General features: G+C 34.5%; 1 protein-coding gene across 1 annotated transcript in view; it reads right to left on the bottom strand.

The window, feature by feature from the left end:
* LOC145242224 (uncharacterized) overlaps window positions 1-7,333 on the bottom strand; it is a 72,149-nt gene extending 64,816 nt beyond the window's left edge. Inside the window, exon 1 of the mRNA XM_080105222.1 lies at window positions 7,179-7,333. The gene's annotated coding sequence lies outside the window, so the exon portion shown is untranslated. The remainder of the gene's footprint in view (window positions 1-7,178) is intronic.
* Window positions 7,334-15,067: the final 7,734 nt, after the last annotated feature.

Here is a 15,067-nt window from a genome sequence, read left to right on the forward strand (position 1 = left end):
TCAGCGTCCCCAAGTGGGCTGTCGGCATTCATTATACAATCATCAGGAACTGTGGTCAAAAACAGATCTAGAAGTGATGCGTGTTGTTCTTGCTGGTTGGGAACGTAACCATTTGTGATAGGGAGTGAGATATAGACAAGCTATGTGTTATGCTACCCGCTGCATCTGTGTAAGTAGAGAATCCAAGCCAGTTTTTGTGGTGGACATTAAAGTCACCAAATACATGTACTTGTGCGCTAGTGTCGAGGGAGAGTGCTGTGCCTATGCTGTCAGAGACTTTGTTTATTATGGTGCAATCCTGGGTCGAGGAAGAGCAGTAGAGAAAATAAAAGTAGCTAATGTTGTGTTGTATGTTAAGTCTAAAGCACATAAAGGTTTGATCGTCTGATTCTAGATTTGTTTCTCTAGTCAAGGGAAGAGTATTACGAACGTAAACTCCAAGTCCGTGCATATGTCTGTCAGAGTCCTTACGGCAGAGTGGGAGATATCCAGGCATGTTAAAGTAGTTAGAGGGGATGGAGGAGTGTAGGTTAGTCTCACTTAGTGCTAAGAAAATCCGGGATATTTGTTAGGAGAAATGCTTCAACATCAGCTAGATTAGTTCTAAGCCCACGGATGTTCGTGAATGCAAGCCTCAAGGGAGGAGGCAAGTTGGGATTGTTTGACCCTAAGCCTGGTTTAAGCTTATTGCAGAGTTAAACTGATGGTCAGCATACGATTAGAAGTTATTGCATGATAATACCAGAACACATGTTGCATCATCATACCACACACATTATTACATATATTTTCTTATACAGAACAACAATCTCTGTATGAAATTAACATGGTAGGAGTTCTATTCCATCTGCCAAGCACAGAAACCCAGTAACTTCAAACTTCCAGATTTGTACCACCCTTTACCAATTGTATTTAGAAAGTTTTCCTATCCAATCGAAGAAGAAATCGTCTCCGCCAGTGGATTTGATGTGGATCAGTGTTCCACGACTCTACATAAATTACCTGCTCACTCTTGGGAACTCATCAACATGAACGATAAATCAGAAGACTTTTGATAAATTGGAAGAAAAAAATTAAGTTTTTTTAATTTTAACCAGTCATAACAATGGATCACACAATAATGAATTTAACCAGCCTAGATAAAATATTGCAGACGTTGGAGAAAGTCTTTAACTCTAACCTAAAAACAAATCCCTACCCTTCCACCATAAAAATAATAGGTGTCTAAGGTGCAATAGTAGTTTAGTTTTTAATCACGCAAAAAAAAAAAAATAGTTTTTACTAATTTATAAAATAAAAAAAATAGTTTTTACTAATTTATAAAATAAAAAAAATAGTTTTTACTAATTTATAAAATAAAAAAAATAGTTTTTACTAATTTATACAAAAAAAATAGTTTTTACTAATTTATACAAAAAAAATAGTTTTTACTAATTTATACAAAAAAAAATTAGTTTTTACTAATTTATAAAAAAAAAATGGTGCTTATGCATCTTTGTTACTGCATTATTTTTTAATAGTATTTTCAAGCTAAATTCCATTTTTATGAAGTTTTTGTTTGTTAAATTGTAAGGTGAAAGTACAGAATAGTTACAAAACACCCTCCCCTCACCATGTTAAGAATGGCTTTCTAAATAATAACAGTTAACATTATTTCAGTGCGGCAACACAGATGCACAAGTACCTAAAAAATAAAACAATATTTATTCATAAAGTTTACAGTAGATTGCTATCATATTTCATTTCTTGTTTTCCCAGTTATTACTACCCAGCAGAGTGGGAGGTGGGGACGATCGTTAAAAAAAAAAAAAAAAAAAAAAAAAAAAAAATGGGACTTGGGTGGCATCAGTCAGAAGTGAAACAGAAAGCAAAATTTTGTAAAAAAAAAAAAAAAAAAAAGGACGTGTGTTAGGTGTGAACTCGCATAAGTTTGTAAGCGAACGTTTTACTGATGGGCCCAGGAGGACACATGTTATAACATTGCAAATTTAGCTTTTTAAAACGGAAGAACATAATGACAGTTCGCATAAGCGCGGTTTACAAATCACATTGAAAGCAAAGTTTTCATCTGATCCCCCCTCCCCTTCAAACAAAACAACATTTCTACATGAAATAATCGACAATTTTTTTGCAATTTCTTCATATTTTTTGTCCAAGAGATCACTGTTTCTAACGATACCACGTTCGTACCTGTACGATACAGGTGACAAAGGTTTTAGCAGACATATGAACCGGTCCTGGATATGACCTAAAACTATATCCGGTGGTGAGGCCCCACCTTGCGGGCCTTGGGGAGTGTGGAGCCACCCTTTAATTGCCATTGCTCCCAGGTCCACTCTGACCTGGAGTGGTAGTACCTGTTAGGGTCCCAACTATGGGTTAAATAGAATCCGACTTAAAAAAATATACTCCATTAAAAATCGTTCCTCAAAATAACTAGATTCGGCATTAAATAACCTGAAAAAGGTCGACATGCCGTAAAACAAAAACAACCAACCAGACATATGAACAAACACAAACGTTTGAGATTTATTTAATAGATTATTAGTATCTGATAAATGTTATTTTCTAGCATTTTGTAATATGATCGGCTTTCTAGCGTTTTTAAGATTTGATCAGCACGTGGCACCATTCTAGCAATTTATGTTGGGTGCGGGTTGAACCCAAGCAGAAATTTACAGAAATTCTGTTCATTATATGCACCAATATTACAAAATAAAAGAGGGCTCAGACCAACACTAATCATTTTCTTTGTTTTAATGGCATTTTAATGATTACTCGTTTTGTCAAAAGACTAAATGGTGATCAGTAAGGATGTTCAATTTTTTGTATAAAATCACTAACATTTTACACACTATCAGCCACGTCATCATTTTGTGCCTACGTGTAATTATGCATACTTTTTATGGAAGCCACTAGTTGCTTTAATTGAATCACAGAAGCAACGTTTTTTTTGCTATGGTTTATGTTAATTTTATTAATTAGAGGCCTCCGTACATTTTTTTTAAAATAGGCGTTAAAATCAAGTTGACCCCCTAGAAATGAACATCTTTTAACAATTAGAATAATTTCAAGTTGTAGTTGAATTTGCTATTTTATAATTGCCAATAGTCATTTTTTATATTATATGAAAACATTTTTTTTTTTAATTCTAAGACCTTACTCAAAAATCTATGTTTAAAACTTCATATCGCAGAATATTGGAATTTGATTCTATTTCAATCTTTTAAAAATTAATTATTTTTTTAGAATTCTGTTTTTTTTTGTTGTAATTTAACTAATTTATAGTATATATTATGGAGAAGAAAAAAAACAATCTTATTTTGAAACATAAATTATTCATTTATGTCCAATTTTTATTTTTTTTTTATTTAATTACAACTTCAAGGTAAGTGAAATAAATAATGGGTTTTTATATATATGCATATATATCTATCTATATATCTATAAAAGTGAATGTGTCTGTGTATCTGTGCGTCAGTCTGTGTGTGTACATTTCCTTACGCAATAACTCTGTCAATTTTAAGTCTACAGACTCGAAATTTGATATATAGGGTACTGAGATTTGGGAAAATCTTTGTGATACATTTTCGACCAGAAATTTGGCTGTTAAGGGGTCAAAGTTCAACGATTTTACCTTTGAGAGCTCTACCAAACTCCTCCTCCACCAATTTTGGGTATAAACACTTAAAATTTTGGATATAGGTTACTTGGACATGGATCTAACTTTATAATTTCATTTGAGCCCAAAACAATAAATATTAAGGGGTCATAATTCGGGTTAAAGTTTTTTAAAAAATTGACCTCTACCAAATTACTCAGCCAATTTTTGGTCTAAACATTTGAAATTTTACATAAAGTGTATTCAGGCATAGGGCAAGCTTTTTAATGAGTTTTTGGTCAAAAAGTTGGTAGCTAAAGGGTCATAGTTCAAAAGATTTGATCTTTGCGATCTCGAGCAAACTATTAAGCCAATTTTGGATCTAAACATTTTAAATTTTACACAAATGAGTATTCAGACATGCAGCAAGCTTTTTAATCAGTTTTTGTGTGAAAATTTCGCTGCCAGAGGTCAAAGTTGAAAGAGTTGATCTTTGCAGGCTCTACAAAATTCCTCCGCCAATTTTGGGTCTAAACACTTGAAATTTTAGATGTAGGTTACTTGGACATGAGTCAAACATTTTAATTTGATTTGAGCCCAAAACAATAAATTTTAAGGGGTCAAAATTGGGGTCAAAGTTTTAAAAAATTGACCTCTGGGGTCTCTACCAACTTTTCTCTGTGGTAGTTAAGAAAGACATTACGGTACACACACTTTTAATATATACATATGTACATAAAATGTTGTAATTTTTATGGACCTAAATTTATTTTGTTTAATTTTCGTAACATGAAATATGGGGGGGGGGAGAACACTTAAAAAATAATATTTCCTCTCACATATTTAATGAAAACTGCTTTTAAATATAAGTTAATTTCAATTTCAATACGTATCGAAAATTTCATGAAAATCTGACCATTAGTTGATTTTTACTAGTTTTTTTTTCAACATGATGTGTTTATGGCTTCAAAATGATCACTACATAGGAACGTTGTTTTAAGGTGTCGATAATATAAACACGATTTTTGTCTCGTATTTTCATTATTTTCGTACGCTGTAAAACATTTTTTTTTTTTAATATTATTATTTGAAGTTTCGGTATTTTTACGACATGCCACATGTGGGGCATGGGGCATGTCGTAAAAATACCGAAACTTCAAATAATAATATTAAAAAAAATATTGCCCCACTGCCCCGCCCCACTGCCCCAGTGTACTGTAGTAGTACAAACATCCCAACAACCACTCAATGTTAATTAAGAACGACTTTCGAAATAAACACTCCCCAACCTTCCCATGTTAAGAACGGCTTTCGAGGTTGGGAGGTGTTTATTCCGAAAGCCGTTCTTAACATGGGGAGGTTGTTGGGGTGTTTATAATACGCTGCTGGGCCATGTCGTAAAAATTTACCGAAGTTTCTTTTTTTTATAAATGGTATAAAAGTTATAATATCACATTAAATTACAGTTACATCGTGTTACATGTGTGTGTGGGGGGGGAGGGGGGTAAATATATGTCTAGCGTTGGATCTACCTGGTGATCAATAGCGCATTTTTGCAAAGTAATCAGTTTATGCTATATCGGCAAAGTTATTAAATCGCGGGCGAGAGAAAATTATGTTTAGCCATTAAAAATGTTTTGTTTTTTTTAATATTATTATACAAGTCTGTTCAAGTTAAAATCTAAAGAGAAATACACATTTTTTACTGAGAAATACACACTTTAAATATCTATAAATTAGGTACAGTAACACGTTTTCGGACTTACCTCTTGTTGATGTAAAAAGCGAAACGCCGTGATCTGAAACGGAAAATGAAACAAGTGTTCCTTTCTTTTTCCGGTTCATTTTCGGATAGGCGTTTCGATTTTTACATCAATAAGACATACTCAAAAACTAATTACACCTATTTAAAATGCGTATTTCTCACTAAAAAAAATGCGTATTTAACTCGAAAAGATTCATCATGTAATAATATTTGAAAAAAAAATGTTTTTTGACGACCTGCCCCAGTGCCCCAGTTAGCATAAACCACAACCACCCACCACCCTACGTTAAGAACGGCTTTCGGAATAACACCCCTATGTTAAAAACGGTTTTCGAGGTTGGGGGTGTTTATTCCGAAAGCCGTTCTTAACATGGGGAGATTGGGGTGTTTGCTGGGTAAAATTTATCAAAAGAAAAGAAAAAAAGGGGGGGGGCGGATCTGAACGAGCACTCTCTCCTAAGAACGGCTTTATCCAACCTCCACATGTTAAGAGCGGCTTTCGTTTTTTGGGGTTTTTTTTTTTTTTTTGCAATTTTTTCAGTGGATTAAATTATTATTGATTGGATACGAATACATGGGGGGGGGGGGTCGTTCGGATCCGAAAAAAGCAAAAAAAAAAACATTTTTAATGGCTACACAATTTTGTTTTCTTGCAAGTTATTCCGCGGGTGACTTTGCCCTTATGTCTTTATATTAAAGTGAAGGAAGAACTCCCACTTTAAAACTTATTTTGTATTTCTAGAGTGTTAACGCGTAATCGAACTAAAAAAAAAAAAAAAAAATAGAATCACAACAGTATTTTTCCGTTGATGACACAGGGCAAAAGATAAAAAAAAAATTTTAAATTACTAAAATAAGCAATAATAACAAATCCGAACTTCCTATCTGTAAATAAGGAAGGGTTTTTACAGAAACCCGAATCGACTTTCGATTTTCAAAACAACTGCTTCAAATTCTGTAGAGATTATTTCCCAGGAAATTATCCATTTTTATATAAGTAGTTAAGTAACTAATGTTTTGACTTTTGAAAGTGATTTTTGAAGCTTTTAAACTGTCAGTTCAAAAGGCATTTCCTTTGTTTAAATAAATAGAAAATATTGAACGCATCAAAACAAAAAACAAAAAATTATCATAGATTCGACTTTTAAACGGATTAAAAGTTTAAGAATAAATATTATATATTATAGTTCTGGTTAGAACTAAAGTTTATGGGCAACGATGTGCTAATTGAAGGATTACTTCGGCGTTAAAACACGCCACTGACTGCTCTAGAAAATAAATAAAACAAAAGTGATTAACTTATTAAGATATAATGGACTCTCATATTTAATTAAAAAGATATGTACATCTATCTATATATATATATATATATATATATATAATTTAAATTTTTATTTCAATGTTAAAAAATCGAAATGTATCGTTTCGGCAAATTTGTGTTTTTACTTAAAACCAAAAACAAAAAGTTTCAACTTTTTGTTGTTTTTTTTTTTTTTCCTCCGTTTTCTTCTTTTGTCTTGCAAATATCGAAGTGCACAATTTTAGAATATTTTTTAATTAAAAAAGAAAAAACGAAATCTATTTAATGATGAAAAATCTGAATGGCCATTTTTTTTTAATAAGTAAAGAAATACTGAAAAAGAAAGAAAACATTTTTAATACCAACGATTTTATAAAAAATAATCCTCCCTTCCTTACAAAAAAAAAAAAAGAGCAATATCTTCCTCTTTAATTCTTTAAAATAAAATTAGACAAAAAAGTGTAGATAAAAAATATCAAAAAATAATTTTTTAAAAAAGCTTGAATACTCACAGTTTTATCGAATTGCGTTATTAGACCGTGTATTTTGTGAAGGTATTTTCATTTTTCGTAGAAACGTTTAAAATGTCGGCCGTGTTTCTAAAGAAAGGGAGTTAATCTAACAACTGATCTTTAATAATTTCATACGAAACAAATATTTTAAAATCCCATCTAAGAGGAGAGGGAAGCTTTAAACAAACAAAAACTACTAATATTGGTAGTTAACAAAAAAAATTTAATTTCAAGAAAAATAATATTTATTTAAATATGCTGCATATTATTATACAAAAGCTTAATTAATCAACGTTTGTTTCTATAAGGCTTTTTTTTCCTATATATTTTAATTACACAAAATACATGCTAAAATATTCCTCAGTTTTGGGGTTGAGTTATGTTTGCAGAATAAAAATAAACGGTTCCAGTTCATGAGTCAGATAAATACAGACAAATCTTTATGGTCCAGATACCTATCATGGAACGAAAATGTCATATTCCCAAAATCACCTAAATTGATCAAATAGTTATTTTTTGTTTGTTTGAAAAAAAAAAAAAGAATTGTTTTAAAAAAATTTTTTGTTTGTTTAAATTAAGAAAATCAAATTTTATGACGAAGTTAGACATTCGCCATATTTAATAATGGGAGACAACTCAATTCGAACTACTAAGCTTTTAAAATTTCGTCTTGTAATGGCTACAATATACTATTAATCGCTAAAAATCGTAAAAAAAAGTGATTGTTGATCCAGAAGAATAAGCCACTCGAAGTCCTCAGCAAACAATGTCAGATAAAAAAATTATTTTATTTTTCTAAAAAAAGAAAGAAATCAATTAAGATTTCATGAATTAATATATTTTATAATACTAAAAAAAAATTCAAAACACTGAATAAAATGTTATTGTCTCCTTGTTTTGAATTTGTTTATAGTATTATAAAAAAAATTAAGTCTAATGCGAATTTTTTTTTTATTTGACACTACTTGCTGCCGATTTCGAGTCGCCTATTCTTCTGCATTACCAAATGGTTTTCTATATTAAAAATACTACTACTTCATCAATTAGGGTGAATTTTGGAATATGGCATTTTCGTACTCTGAAGGGTATGTCTATCACAAAGATTTTTCTGCATTTTGTTATTTTTAATTAGAATTCTGAACAAGAACCAAAAAAGTTACATTTTAACTGCTCTTACTAGAGCTGCGATTTAAAAAATTAACTAAGTAATGCTCTTTTATTAATCTTCTGTTTATCTATCATTTTTACCCTCTCTTGCTTTATGTTGTTTGGTACACCATTTTTATTCTTTACGCCGATGGTATCTACCATGATCGCTTTTGAGACACAATCTCTCTCTCTCTCTCTCTCTCTCTCTCTCTCTCTCTCTCTCTCTCTCTCTCTCTCTCCTTCACAAATATGTAGCTATGTGTGTTACAGAAGATCAGATTAATATTGGTACCTTCGGTTTCAAATCCAACTCTCTTTAGTTCCTGTTTATATCTGTCTCCCCCTTGTTTAGATTTGAAACTGACGGTACCAATGTTTTTCTGATCTTCTGTAACACATATATAAACAAATATGCCCTCTGCTCTCACTTACATTATATATATATATATATATATATATATATATATATATATATATATATATATATATTCCAGGTTGAAAAATATTCAAAAGATTAGAATCATTGAATTCCAACAAGGGTCGTGCATAGTGCTCAATCAAAAAGAGCAAATTTATAATAGTCCACTCAATATACCTCAACCACAAAAAATTGCAAGATTTTGTTTTTTTTGTGTGTTTTTATGTCAGGTTGGGTCTACTATAAATCATACTAAAAGTTGGACAAGATTCAAGCATGGGAGAGTTTCAAATTTCAAAGTTGAACATTTTCGACTTACCAGTCATTTTCCATTATGTTTTAAAACACTAACTCGGTTAGTTTTCATTATAAATCAATAAATCTTGTATTTTTACCCATGTTTTCAGGGTCAATCTTTCCCATGAAGTGGTTGCCAGTGATGTTGAATCCCCTTTATACAATATCTATGGTTGCCTCTACCTCTTTCCTCAGCCACTTCTTCAGTGTCGGCCAAAAATGTGCAGTAATTTCGGTATGGCTTCCAGGTTATATGGTGTGATTTTGCTATTAAAACTTGGCCCCCTTGGAAACAAGAGGAGGATGTTTTGCTTTTTTTCCCCACCCCATATTGTTGCACTCAACCCAACTCACATGCAGGTATATACTAATACACTGATTACGTATATTTTCAGAGTAAAATATGAAATCAGCCAACAGAGAAACTTGTCCTTTATGTGAAAAAGATTTTAATGGTGACGAAACCGTGGTGATTCAAGAAAAAAGAAGCTAAGAAGTATCAAAATAGGTGTGGGAAAGCCCAGGTTGAAGCAGGAACTTGTGTTCACAAAACGTGTCGGGTAAACTACATCAACAAAAAGGACATTGCTATTGCCTCCAGCAAGAGTGATTCTGCTCGAACAGTGAAAAGAAGCACTTGTCTTTCTCTGGGACCATATGACAGTAGAACACATTATTCATTCTGTGGAACTGTTACTAGGAAAAAAGACCCAAAACGAAAAAGTGATGAAAGGATTATCCGTGTGAAGACAGATGCATTTCAAACGATATCGGTCCATTGCAAAACTAGAGGGGATAAGTGAGCCACTGCTGTTCAAAGCTGGATCGAATATTTTGGTGGTGATCTTCATGCTGTAGACTGTGTTTACCAAAAGTCATGTAGCGTCAACTTCTTTACAATGTGGAATTTTCCAAGATAATTCACATCAACTGAATCCACCAAACGACAAAAAAGTGGAAGACCAAAGAACAGCGATCAGGATGAGGCATTTGAGAGTGTTTGTGAGTTCCTAGAGGAAAACGATGAAGAACAGCTAACAATATTGGACCTTGTCACTGAAATGGGAGAATACTTGCATGGTAGTAAATCCACGGCGTACGGAAATCAATACCTGAAAAGCTGCTAAGTCGATATGGGAACTCTATATTCGTGACTGACAGTCGTAATAGCATCAAAAACATTATAACATTTAGGGAAAAAACCTCTGACATTCTTTGTGAATACTACAATTCACGTTGGAAGGACGATAAGGAAGCATAGAAACAAGCAAAACTCATCAAAACTGATATCAAGACAAGAGTTGAATCAGTCGAGAATACGTATCCAACAACTGTAGAATTAAAACTAGCAGCGGCATTAGATTTTATCCCAGCCAGTTTGTGGTTCTTGTTGCAACATCTGTTTGTTGGGAAGGACACATTCAGAAAAGTTGCTGGCATCGGGCAAGCACTCGTTCAAGCACTCGTTCAAGCAGTCGTTCAAGCAGTGCATCCAAGAACTGTTATTGCGCCTCTACAGCTTCGTGTTGCAGTGCAAATGCACCACTTGTATAGATCACAATATTTGGTTGATAGTCTTTCAACCATGGGATTTGCAAAGGTTTGAATTGAATGCAGCATGTTCACTTGCTCTGGATGTGTTAGGCAGTGACATGAACATTCTTGGTCAGTCCCTGTTGTTTGCAGGAGATAACGTCGATCATAACATTATAACATTGGATGGGAAGGGTATCTTCCATGGGATGGGAATGATCGCAGCCATCACACCTGGGAAACAAGTCAGTCATAATGCACCATAACAAAAAACGTTTGACTTGAAACATGTCGAAATGACGATCGATATTAAAGATTATCACTTTTAAAGTATGTCAATCGTTGCTTAGAATTTCTGTCAGTTCCATACACACCTGATATCTGTGATTGCAAAGTGGATATTTTTTGGGAAATGTCTTTTCGCTTCCACAAGAGTATGTCCAGTTGGCAAGGCATAATTTTTGGTACAATTTCTTCCAATGATAGATATGAACCCAGGAGATAAAACATGTATCCTGTCCACCCTGGATCACCTATGCAGTCTATCATCCAAACATAACATGCTGACCATCACAACTTTTGATCAACCAATATTTTGGAAGGCATCTGAAATCGTGAATGCTGTTACAGATGATAGTCCAATTAGGAATATGATACTGTTGCTTGGCACTTTATATACCTTCACGAATGTGTTGGGTGCCATTGGGACTTTGATGGATGGCACTGGATTCCATGGAGATCATGAAGACAGAAATATAGTACAAATTCCATCATACACATGATGAACGGAAAGGCAGTGCAACGAGCATTTCATGGCCACCTGCTGGTCGATTAGTGTCTCCCACGTAAGATTGTTGCCAAGATCATGGAGGATGAACCTTGTTTTCAGGATCAAGTGGAGGAACTTGAGCGATTGTACATGTTGATGGAGACTGGCGAGTGTGATTTAGATTCAATAATGAAATCAGATTGCATAGACAGAGTTTACAACACTTTAATTGAGAAAAAGGAGGAACCGGCAAAGACCTCCAAGACCACAAAAGTATGGATAAATTATCAGTACATGCTAAGTATAGCAATAGGCCACTTGATTCAGCTGATCAAATGAGGTCTTGGGAGATGCAGTTCAGTGCTGTCTCAGCTTGCCTGCCAATATTCGTGGCCGCTGGCCATCCGATTTATCTGAAGTCGGCTCGTCTATATCTCCAAAAGATGTATATCTTGAAAGACGAAAATCCTGAAGTACATCAAAAATTTCACTCTGGGTTTTACATAATCCAACACAGCAGCTAATACTGGACTGGTCTTGGCTCCGATCATGTGATCAAACAGACACTAATGCACTCATTCAAAAGCCAAGGCAGGTTGATACGAGGGAATGGAATATCCAAGCACCAGAGAACAGTTTAGGCCATGTCATCTACTGTGTCATCTTTTTACAACTTTGCCATGCAAGATCTTACCGAAACAAGTTATGTAACAAGTGGAAACCTAAGGAGTTTTCTGTCTCTTGGTTAAAAAGAGATGAGATGGATCTTGAAGAAGTTGCAGAAAAACTTAACAGAGTTACACCATTTTCAGCATCACAGGGATTAATGCCAACAAAGACATCAATGTGCAGAACCTCTTTGAAATTGGAAGAGACATTGAGTTTGAATGCAAAAGCTCTAGTATCCAGCAAAAAAGCATGAAAGTGTCTGCAGATCATAGTATTGAGCCAGCACTCTTGTTTCAGAGGTTTCTCATAGTCTCTCAGATGGGAAATCTACAGCTAGATGATGTCATATCCAATGAATTGTGACTATACCCAAAGTCTTTGGTTGAGGGAAAAGGCGTCTTGTGTCATGTGGACAAACCACAACTTTCCGAAGCATCGGAAACTATGTCAAAACAAAATCAGACAGTGGTGTGTAGCAAACTGTTCCAGCCACAGAGCACAATGCAGTAGATGGAAGATCTTTTCTTCATCTTAAATGGAAGGAAGGGGGCACCTACAGTTCGATTGCAAACGATTATGCTTAATTCACTGTCGAAAACTATGGAAAAGCGACTGTGGTGTTTGATTGTTATGATATTGGACCAAATATAAAGGACCTTGCACATCAGAAGCGAAGTCGAAAGTTGAATGTAAAGAAAGTGAAAATTTACTGATATTTTCTCGGTAAACGGACAACTTCTTGTCGAATGGGGCAAACAAGCAGGCACTTATCCAGCTGATCATGGAACGAATGAAGCAAAACGGATGTGATGTTATTTAAGCAGAAGGATATACTGATGTTGAGATTGAAAAGGCAGCCATCAGTATGTCTGCTTTCAGACCAACAAACCTCATTGGAGAAGACACAAATCTTCTTGTTCTCTTGCTGTTTCATACAGATGTTTCCAAATCTACTGCACTCTATTTCCGCTCTGACAAAGGGACATCATATGTCTATAATATCAAGTTTCTCAAACAGTTTGCAAAGACCTATTGTTTCTGCATGCCTTTACAGGATGTGATTTGGTGTCCAAAGTATTCGGGATTGGAAAGAAGTTGGGGTTATAACAAATCATCAAAAGAGAAAAGACGATGAAAAAACTGTTCAAAAGCATTCTCTCGACCAAAGCAAATGCAGGAAGTTCTGGAAACCAATGCAATGGTTCTAAGGTAATGATAGCACTGTTCAATGGAGATCAGAAAGACTGACTGGTATCAATTAGATACAATATGCTCTGTAAAAAAGTTGCAAGGGCAAAAATGTTCATCATACCTGAACGACTCCCTTCAACCACTGCCTGTGGCTTTCATTCACTGCGAACTTACTTACCAGGTGATGGAGTGGATGGGATGTAGTGATGAAATGACACATCTGGATGAGGATGGAAAGTAGAAGAGAACAAACTTGTTCCAATGATGACAGACAAAATTCCTTCTCCAGATGAACTGATTCAGATGATTTATTGCAACTGTTTGGAAGGATGCATTACCCTAAGGTGTACCTGCAGAAAACATGAACTAGAATGTGTCAGTGCATGTGGGCATTGCCAAGATGGCAACTGTGACAATGTGAAAAGTGCTTCAGTTGTAAGTGATGAGGATGAGAAAGAAGAAGGGTGAATAACTTTGGAGAAACATTATGATTCATGTGCATCGGAGAGGGGTAGGGGTAACCATACATATGGTGTAAGGGAGAATTCAACACGACTGGTAACCATTTCATGTGAAAGATTCACCCTGAAAACATGGGTAAAAATGCAAGATTTATTCATGAAAAATATTTATAAAAAAAATAAAATTTAAAAAAATATTTTACCATGCCTAGTGTGTAGCATGGTTTAATGTTCATTAACGTTAAACCATGCCGCATGCTAGACATGGTAAAATATTTTTCTCCTCTGAAATTAAAAAAAGTTCTTAAACTTTTTTAATTTGAATTTTCCAAATTTTTTCTTGCCTTATGAGATCAATAAACGATCAAAACGATATGAACATTGTAGCAAGAGATAAGTATATTTATAGAAAGAAAATAAAAAATTATATATATACAGTGCATCACAAAAGTGAATACATTTCTTCAAATATTTAAGTATATCTCTTCATGGGACAACACTGAAAAAATAATTTTTTGACATAATGAAAAGTGGTCTGTCTGCATCATACATAACAGTTAATTTATTTTCTCCTCAAAATAATTCAAAATATAGCCATTAAAAGCTAAATCCCCTGGCAACAAAAGTGAGTACATCCCTTACAATAAGTTGTCAATATTAACATACAACATGTCAACTCTCAATATTTTGTGTGGCCATCATCATTATCCAAAACTGCCTTTACTCTCCTGGGCATGGAGTTTACCAGAGCTTCACATGTAACCACTGGAATGCTTTTCCACTCTTCAATTACGACTTGCGGAGCTGGCAGATATTTGAGACTTTACGCACCTCCACCTTCGACTTGAGGGTGCCCCAAAGATGTTCTATTGGGTTCAAGTCTTGACAGATGCTTGGCCAATCCATCACCTTTACCTTCAGCCTCCTCAGTAAAGCAGTGGTTGTCTTGGATGTTTTGAGTCATTGTTATGCTGGAACACTGCTCTGCAACCCAGTTTTTGGAGGGAGGGGATCATGCTCTGCTGCAGTATTTGACAGTACATATTGGAGTTCATGTTTCCCTCAATGAAATGTAACTCTCCAATACCTGCAGCACTCATACAGCCCCAAACCATGACATTCCAACCACCATGCTTGACTGTAGGCATGACACACTTATCTTTGTACTCCTCACCTGGTCGCCACAACACATGCCTAAGGCCATCAGAACCAAACAAATTAAATTTCATCTCATCAGACCATAGGACATGGTTCCAGTAATCTATGGGCTTTGTTGACATGTCTTCAGCAAACTGTTTGCGAGCTTCCTTATGTATTGCCTTCAGAAGAGGCTTCCTCCTGGGGTGACAGCCATGCACACCAATTTGATGTAGTGTGCGGCGTATGGTCTGAACACTAACAG

Source organism: Euprymna scolopes, chromosome 21, assembly GCF_053919585.1.
Source record: "Euprymna scolopes isolate OS-2025 chromosome 21, ASM5391958v1, whole genome shotgun sequence".
In the NCBI taxonomy this organism is placed as follows: Eukaryota; Metazoa; Mollusca; class Cephalopoda; order Sepiida; family Sepiolidae; genus Euprymna; species Euprymna scolopes.